We start from the raw sequence: 9,592 nt of genomic DNA, 5'->3' as shown, positions 1-9,592 counted from the left end.
TGTCCTTTCATGAAAAGCCTTTGTTTTTCTCAATGTAAATACTAAATAGATGCAATGTGTGTTAAATGCCTAGGATGTTGGTAGCCCAATCTTGCTGAATGGATGCTGTGAAAAACTCTAATATACATAAGCAAAATTATACCATGGATTTGTGTTGATTTATATGTGCAGTGGCAATGTCTATCCGCTTGTGATTGCTGCACATCCATCAGAACCTAATCAGTTTGCCATTGGGTTGACTGGCCGTTGTCTCAACACCAGCTTGTAGAAGTTCTTCCATGTTCACATTGTCAACATTGTTATGCCATCCATGTTTGAATAAAAAATCACCTGATTCAGATGTAATTGTTAATTATGATTTAGTTGTAACTTGTTTCTTAATACTAGATGCCCAGCTTGAAACTTAACAGATGCTTTGGTGAACATAATGCTCACTGCTTTCTCGAACTTAGGTGAAATCCAACACATCATCATATTCAAAGATTGGGCTAATTCTAGAGAGAGCACAGAGTCATCTAAAAGTGGATTTTAAAACATCTTGTAGGCACCTGATAATGATCATTCCTTTGATTTTCATTTGACTCTAGCTAACCTAGAGCATTAGCTGCGATGAAATGTTTTATTGGACAAAGAAAACCCTTTCTGATGAACCATTGCAGAATAACTTGATTGGTTAGCTTCTCAACGTTGTACCTCATTGCTTTTTTGACCTTAGGATACCAATCCATGTCATCATATCTGAAGTAATATACCATTTTAATCTGTGTATGACTTTATCAAAATCAATCTTGAGGAGTAGATCTTCTTGATGAATTTCTCCAGCCCACTAGATAGTTTTCAAGCTTATTTTTTTTGTGGTTAATGCTTCTGCAGGAGTCTTGTAAGCCACGTAAAGTAGAATGATTAGCCTGGGATCATTAATTGAGTTCCTGTTGGCCGAGTTGTGGTTTATATTGATGATGCCTGCATTAGTTTGTTCTGCAAGTGGTTCTAGATGAAGAGCTTCCAAGCACACATTTAAAAGGTTTCCCAATGGTGTCTCAGAAACCCTTATAGAATTTTACAGGGAGACCATCATTCCTTGGATGATGTGCACATTCCCAACACAAATTCCACTCAACACAGCCAATAGAACAGGGAAGTAAGTTACACATTTTCTAAGTAATTTTTCCTGCACTCCAATGGCTTGTGGCTACAACTCTCAACCTTACAAAAATATTGACTGCGACAGAAGAACTGAAAAACTGACTAAAGACCTCCATGCATACCAGGTATTGATGATATAACCATGAATGAGTAGACACTAAATTGAGAGCTTCTATAATTTGTCTCTTAATTGCTTGATTAGAAGAGGCATGGTTTTCTGTCAACCACTTGGCCATCTTTCATCCACTGTTCATAAATAATATAGTGTATATTACAGCCGATGTAATTGAACACCGAAAATCTAAAGTACAATAACTGAGATTCAACTTCAAAAAGAAATCAATGACCGTCACCAACTTAGAGAAAACATCAGATAGGCAGAGAATTTAATAAATACAGAAATCCTATAGTCACTGCACGTTTTTCCAAATGAAATGTACAAAACACCCAGCTGGGGACTAATGCTATACTAACTACAAAATTTTTGAATAAAGGACAGGTGCTTGAGCCCTTCCAAATAGGATCTACTATGTTCTTGTAAGCTTCAAGCCATTTTGACTCCAGAATAAGTTATTCGTTCCATTTTTGCTCCGATTCATAAAAAATTACCCTACTCTCTATTGGAGAGACTTGTGCCAATTGAAACACATTCATCCTCACTGTTTGGGCACTGAAGATGAACAGTGCTGAAGTAATCCTGAATTACGAATGAAATACTACTGTTGGTTCCATATGGTCTTGGCAGTTTCCATTAAGATTTCTCTGTGAAGTTTTTTTAAAGCAATTTCTGTCTTGTTTTCCTATATGTACCATTTTATTTCCTAAAGGAATAGTGATGGTACTGTTTTTTCTTTTTGAAAAAAAAAACAACAAATATACGAGGTTGTGGGTAGGTAGCATAAGAACTATTAAAAAATACAAGGGAGCTTTCCCATCATCACCTCACGAATCAAGAAGAAGGTTGAGAACCCTCTAGAAGACCAAAGAGGTAAGTACAATTTCAGTCTAGCAGAAGAACCCATAACTCTTGGAAAGAATTCAGAATGGAACCAACCCAGGTTACAGCATCTCTTTCGTCTCTCAACTGATTGTCCTCTATCACACTAGCATATCTTGCAAAAAACCAATTACCTTTAAATGGTCTTTTTTATATTCCTTAGCCTCTGTTACCTTAGCATTTCTTGCAAAAAAACAATTATATTAAGTGGTCCTTTTAATAGTCCTTATGAATATTGTAATATTACTTAATACTTTCATAGTATAGATGTACAGTATGCCAATAATTTTTAACTTCTCTTCCCACATGCTCTGTTATATGCACTACTCCATCAAAACACTGCATCTTATTACAACTTTTAGGAAAAATAAGGAGATAAACAAACCTAATACCAAGTGGAAGCAGATCTCAACGCACAAGACCAACTAAAATTTAAATTGAAGAAACCAACAGCTAACACTTCACCGGAATTAGCTCAGTCATCGCCCTGCAAAGGCCAATTTTCATCACTCTTTTGCTGCTACACTGGAGAGAAAGAACAAGTGTAAAAATTTGTTTTCAAAATTTGACTGAGGACAGCTGGAGGCAAATCTTCATTGATGGCTGAATCGTAATCTGTTTGTACTTTTCAGATAGTGTTATCTCCTGTCAAAAGGCCATTTTGATTTACTTGTTGGACTGTCTCAGAAACCCTTGTAGAATTTTAATTTCATTCATTTGAGAAATTTAACTTTGTTTTACTTGTTGGACCAAGTGTAGTGCCTGGCATGGATCATGTGCTTTTGCTTCCACTTTATGTCTACAATATGAAGAGATTAGAAAAGGGCATTCGAGGAATTTTTTGCCTGCCATCAATGAGAGGAAAGAACCTCATCTTTAACACCTTCCGAGTTGATTGTATTCAAACCAGCTCCTAAAAGCCAACTAATAGCAGGTGGGGAGTTATCAGCTATCCATAACCACAAATGGCTCCTTTCAAGGTGTGTTAGGAGAATATCAATGGAGCTGAAATCCAAAACACTAGCTGAAATAGTAGTAATTATATAAGCATACCTGTTTTCTGGATCACAAAAGGTGATAATGCCCATCATAGTACTAACACTAAGGTATGCCATTGATAATCGTTGAGTAATACAACCCTATAATATCTTGAATACAGCTCGACTATGATGCAAAGAATATAGCGAAAAAATCTTCGGGCCATATACCAATTGTTATGAGAATAAGAACAGCCAATAAAGCTGGTGGATTTCGGGAAAAGCTCAAAATTTTTGACTGTATTATTTTTCCAATAAATCAATAAACCAGATCAAAGGACAATTTGGATCGTTCCATCTTAACAATGCCATCATAGAAATGCAAATACTGCAGAAAGGATAAATCAAAGGACAATTTGGATCGTTCCATCTTAACAATGCCATCATAGAAATGCAAATACTGCAGAAAGGATAAAAGGCAATAATGTCATCCTTATTTAAGAAATTGATGAAAAAAAAGCCAGCTTTTCGAAGTTAATAAGATGAATTTTACTGTATAACACTGGCATTGATTCATCTTAAGCACTAAAAGAGGTTTTAAAAACCAAAGTGCAAACCTCCCATGCTTAAAAGATCTACGCTTAAGATGGATTTATACTAGTTTATTTTCTTAGGTCAATGTTTTTAACCTTTCAAGTCACTTTCTTTCAGTTTACTTTAGATGTCAATTTTTTCCCATTTAATATTATTAAGGTTACACCAACAAAGAACTGACAAACCTTGCACTTTGGGCAGCACCAATCCCTTCCACCCCGGGCTGTTTTTTTATTGTTTTGGTCAGCCGTCTTTTCACTTGTAGTCCCTTTTTTGGTTTACACTACCATTTCATTTTATTAGAATTTCACCAATGGACAGTTGACATCCCTTCCACACTGCCCACCAGAGCATCTCTCTTATCTTGGTGCAACAAAAAACTCCATGGAACCTTCAGCCATTTTGTACTCCATCAGAGAAATAGCATTGCTTCATTGTTGCTGCTGTATGGTTTATGCTACATATGCAAACGAAGTTCGATGGAATTTGGGGGTAACCTACTGCCATCCAATTAAAAGCTAGAACATTGTATGTTATCCAGTAAATACAACTACTTTCACCATTAAGATCAGGGGAATTTGATATACTTAAACTAACACTGTGTGGAAATGGAAGAATGTAACTTGAATGACCTTTACATATATGAAGATCAATTCTCCACTCAAGGACAATATCCTTTCTTTTACAAGGTCATCCTTGGAAGTAAAGCAGCTCTGCGATGTCCAGAACTGACCAGAAATGCGATAAAATATATGTTCCTCGTCACAGTTAACAGTTCTTTAGAAGTGAACCAAATCGGCTTACAGTTATTCTGCATAAAGCACAGCAACCGAGAAGTAGCACATTCTTGGCAATAAAATGCAGACACAATTAGAAATGCAGATTGCTGAAAAGGGTTAAAATTGCAACCTTTACAATTTTGAATTTTGGGTTCCTTGTAAGAAAATTCTAAAATGAACAAGTCAATGTACATAACGATTACCGGGATGGTACTAAACCATCTCGGGATTTGGAGCCTGAAAATTAATGATATACAATTCAAAACCAAACCAAATTCCAGATGCGAATCTAAGCATTACCCAATTTGCTAATTCTAATACCCGAGAAGTTCGACTGAACTTAACAAGCCAGTGTGCACGCTAATTCAAGGGTTGAAAAAAAACCTACTTGGAACTCAGGGCCTGAAAATCATGATACGAAACTCAAAACCTCCAAAACTAATTCCAAATGTGAATCTGAGCATTACCGAATTTCCCTAACAAGTAATTTGATTACCCAAATGAGAACAACTTTGTCTTAACGTGACAAGTCGGTCTACATACTGATTGCGGGTTTGAAAACGAACACACTTGTAATTAGGGAAGCTGAAAATAATGATAAACAACCCAAACCCTCCCAACCAAATTCGATATGTAAATCTTAGCATTACTCAAATTGCCTTAACAAGTAATTTGATTACCCAAGTAAGAAAATTTGTCTGAACATGACAACTCGGTCTATATGCCAACTGCAGGGCTGAAAACAAACCAACTTGGAATATGGGGGCTGACAATGATGATAGAAAACTCTCCAAAACAATTGAGAGATGTAAATCTGAGCATTACCCAATTTTCCTTGACAAGTAATTTGATTACCAATTAAGAACTTGGTCTGAACGTAACAAGTCAGTCTAGATACCGATTACAGGGTTGAAAATAAAACACTTGGAATTCGAAGCCTGAAAAAAGTGATAGAAAACCCAAAACAAATTCCAAGTATAAATCTGAACATTACCCAATTTGCCTTCACAAATAATTTGATTACCCAAGTAAGAACATTATCTGGACGTAACAAGCCAGTTCACATAGCGATTGGAGGGTTGAAAACAATACAACTTGGAATTCGGGGACCGAAAATAATGACAGAAAATCCAAAACTTCAACCAAATTCGAGATTTAAATCTGAGCGTTACACTGTTGGCCTTAACAAGTAATATGAATACCCAAGTAAGAACTTTATCTGAACTTAACAAGACAGCGTCAATACCAATAGCAAGGTTGAAAACAAAAACCAACTTGGAATTCGTGGATGGAAAGACTGAAAATAATGATCAAAAACCCAAAACCTCCAAACCAAATTCCAAATGTAGAACTACAACATACCTAATTTGTTTTTCCCTCATCGGTTTCCTGAAATTGTCTTAGAATAGACCATAGCTATTGTCTTAGAATAGACCATAGCTGCGTTCACAATAGCTGAATTGAGCTATTCCTGTTTTGTCTTAGAATAGACCATAGCCTTGATTCCATCAGGATCTGCAGTGAAATAGTTCAGACTATTTCTCATGAACTCGCTGCTGGAATTTATTTCTCATGACTCTCAGCGTATTTGCATTCCATTTCAGGATTGCCTGTGACGGCACAAGTCATAGCTAGTCATTCGACCGTCACAAGTCATAGCTAGTCATTCGAATTTAAAAGACATTGTATAGGAATTCGAATTTATAATTCAAGCTTCTCCTGAAGAACTAAATGGTAAGTAAATACATGCAAACCAATCCGGTTAATAGAATCGAGCAGGGAATTTCAACACTAATACCTATTATGTAGCCTATCAGTACAGAGCACCCACCAGCACAAGCAAAACGTTAAGACCATTCCTCCAACATATTCAGATTTAAAGTTTGAATACTAATAGGGCACCCACCAGCGCAAGCAAAACCTTAAGAGCATGCCTGAAACATATTGGGATTTAAAGTTTATCCAGATAAACTAAAAGATCCATATCCAGTTTAATTTTCTTTAGCATTGAGCATCCACAGCACAAATAATTTGATTACCCAAGTAAGAACATTATCTAGACGTAACAAGCCAGTTCACATAGCGATTGGAGGGTTGAAAACAATACAACTTGGAATTCGGGGACCGAAAATAATGACAGGAAATCCAAAACTTCAACCAAATTCGAGATTTAAATCTGAGCGTTACACTGTTGGCCTTAACAAGTAATATGAATACCCAAGTAAGAACTTTATCTGAACTTAACAAGACAGCGTCAATACCAATAGCAAGGTTGAAAACAAAAACCAACTTGGAATTCGTGGACGGAAAGACTGAAAATAATGATCAAAAACCCAAAACCTCCAAACCAAATTCCAAATGTAGAACTACAACATACCTAATTTGTTTTTCCCTCATCGGTTTCCTGAAATTGTCTTAGAATAGACCATAGCTATTGTCTTAGAATAGACCATAGCTGTGTTCACAATAGCTGAATTGAGCTATTCCTGTTTTGTCTTAGAATAGACCATAGCCTTGATTCCATCAGGATCTGCAGTGAAATAGTTCAGACTATTTCTCATGAACTCGCTGCTGGAATTTATTTCTCATGGCTCTCAGCGTATTTGCATTTCATTTCAGGATTGCCTGTGACGGCACAAGTCATAGCTAGTCATTCGAATTTAAAAGACATTGTATAGGAATTCGAATTTATAATTCAAGCTTCTCCTGAAGAAGTAAATGGTAAGTAAATACATGCAAACCAATCCGGTTAATAGAATCGAGCAGGGAATTTCAGCAATAATACCTGTTATGTAACCTATCAGTACAGAGCGCCCACCAGCACAAGCAAAACCTTAAGACCATGCCTGCAACATATTCAGATTTAAAGTTTGAATACTAACAGGGCACCCACCAGCGCAAGCAAAACCTTAAGAGCATGCCTGAAACATATTGGGATTTAAAGTTTATCCAGATAAACTAAAAGATCCATATCCAGTTTAATTTTCTTTAGCATTGAGCATCCACAGCCAAATTCCAGATGCGAATCTAAGCATTACCCAATTTGCTAATTCTAATACCCGAGAAGTTTGACTGAACTTAACAAGCCAGTGTGCACGCTAATTCAAGGGTTGAAAAAAAACCTACTTGGAACTCAGGGCCTGAAAATCATGATACGAAACTCAAAACCTCCAAAACTAATTCCAAATGTGAATCTGAGCATTACCGAATTTCCTTAACAAGTAATTTGATTACCCAAATGAGAACAACTTTGTCTTAACGTGACAAGTCGGTCTACATACTGATTGCGGGTTTGAAAACGAACACACTTGTAATTAGGGAAGCTGAAAATAATGATAAACAACCCAAACCCTCCCAAACAAATTCGATATGTAAATCTTAGCATTACTCAAATTGCCTTAACAAGTAATTTGATTACCCAAGTAAGAAAATTTGTCTGAACATGACAACTCGGTCTATATGCCAACTGTAGGGCTGAAAACAAACCAACTTGGAATATGGGGGCTGACAATGATGATAGAAAACTCTCCAAAACAATTGAGAGATGTAAATCGGAGCATTACCCAATTTTCCTTGACAAGTAATTTGATTACCAATTAAGAACTTGGTCTGAACGTAACAAGTCAGTCTAGATACCGATTACAGGGTTGAAAATAAAACACTTGGAATTCGAAGCCTGAAAAAAGTGATAGAAAACCCAAAACAAATTCCAAGTATAAATCTAAACATTACCCAATTTGCCTTCACAAATAATTTGATTACCCAAGTAAGAACATTATCTGGACGTAACAAGCCAGTTCACATAGCGATTGGAGGGTTGAAAACAATACAACTTGGAATTCGGGGACCGAAAATAATGACAGGAAATCCAAAACTTCAACCAAATTCGAGATTTAAATCTGAGCGTAACACTGTTGGCCTTAACAAGTAATATGAATACCCAAGTAAGAACTTTATCTGAACTTAACAAGACAGCGTCAATACCAATAGCAAGGTTGAAAACAAAAACCAACTTGGAATTCGTGGACGGAAAGACTGAAAATAATGATCAAAAACCCAAAACCTCCAAACCAAATTCCAAATGTAGAACTACAACATACCTAATTTGTTTTTCCCTCATCGGTTTCCTGAAATTGTCTTAGAATAGACCATAGCTATTGTCTTAGAATAGACCATAGCTGCATTCACAATAGCTGAATTGAGCTATTCCTGTTTTGTCTTAGAATAGACCATAGCCTTGATTCCATTAGGATCTGCAGTGAAATAGTTCAGACTATTTCTCATGAACTCGCTGCTGGAATTTATTTCTCATGACTCTCAGCGTATTTGCATTTCATTTCAGGATTTCCTATGACGGCACAAGTCGTAGCTAGTCATTCGAATTTAAAAGACATTGTATAGGAATTCGAATTTATAATTCAAGCTTCTCCTGAAGAAGTAAATGGTAAGTAAATACATGAAAACCAATCCGGTTAATAGAATCGAGCAGGGAATTTCAGCAATAATACCTGTTATGTAACCTATCAGTACAGAGCGCCCACCAGCACAAGCAAAACGTTAAGACCATGCCTGCAACATATTCAGATTTAAAGTTTGAATACTAACAGGGCACCCACGAGCGCAAGCAAAACCTTAAGAGCATGCCTGAAACATATTGGGATTTAAAGTTTATCCAGATAAACTAAAAGATCCATATCCAGTTTAATTTTCTTTAGCATTGAGCATCACAGCCACATTAGAGCCAGCAGGTCTGGCTACAGCCCAGGCTGTTGTTCCTTTGTTATTTCCATCCGCACTGATCTCAGAATTGCGTCCGCCATGATGAACACCACGAACCTGGACTGCTCAGCCAGAGCCGACTCGGCTTATACCCTCTGCAAACAGGATTGTATCTTTGCCAACTGCACACCTAGAAGTAGAGAGCGACTACTCTCCCACGCCGCTGCATTTCCCACTCCCATGTTCCATCATCCGCGCTCGAACGCTGATCAAGTGAATATCGTGAACCGTTCCAACTACCTTCCATTGATCGAACGATTAACAATCATCTAATCGTCTAACACAACGGATCAACGGCTCAAAACATTACACGGTGGCAT

The 9,592-nt window shown here is 36.9% G+C and overlaps 1 long non-coding RNA gene across 1 annotated transcript; it reads right to left on the bottom strand.

Moving 5' to 3' along the window:
* Positions 1 to 3,900: 3,900 nt before the first annotated feature.
* On the bottom strand, positions 3,901 to 5,910 carry LOC149158504 (uncharacterized). Its single transcript, XR_016262042.1, has 2 exons — positions 5,856 to 5,910; positions 3,901 to 4,525 (listed from the first exon to the last, which is right to left on the bottom strand). It is a non-coding gene; the product is annotated as an uncharacterized LOC149158504 (long non-coding RNA).
* Between the last annotated feature and the right edge of the window lie 3,682 nt (positions 5,911 to 9,592).

The sequence above is a fragment of the Pinus tabuliformis genome, chromosome 5_2, assembly GCF_031772625.1.
Source record: "Pinus tabuliformis cultivar Carrire ecotype Pingquan chromosome 5_2, CPIR1, whole genome shotgun sequence".
In the NCBI taxonomy this organism is placed as follows: Eukaryota; Viridiplantae; Streptophyta; class Pinopsida; order Pinales; family Pinaceae; genus Pinus; species Pinus tabuliformis.
The sequence above is the reverse complement of the archived record's forward strand: the minus strand, read 5'-3'. Positions and strand labels throughout refer to the sequence as shown.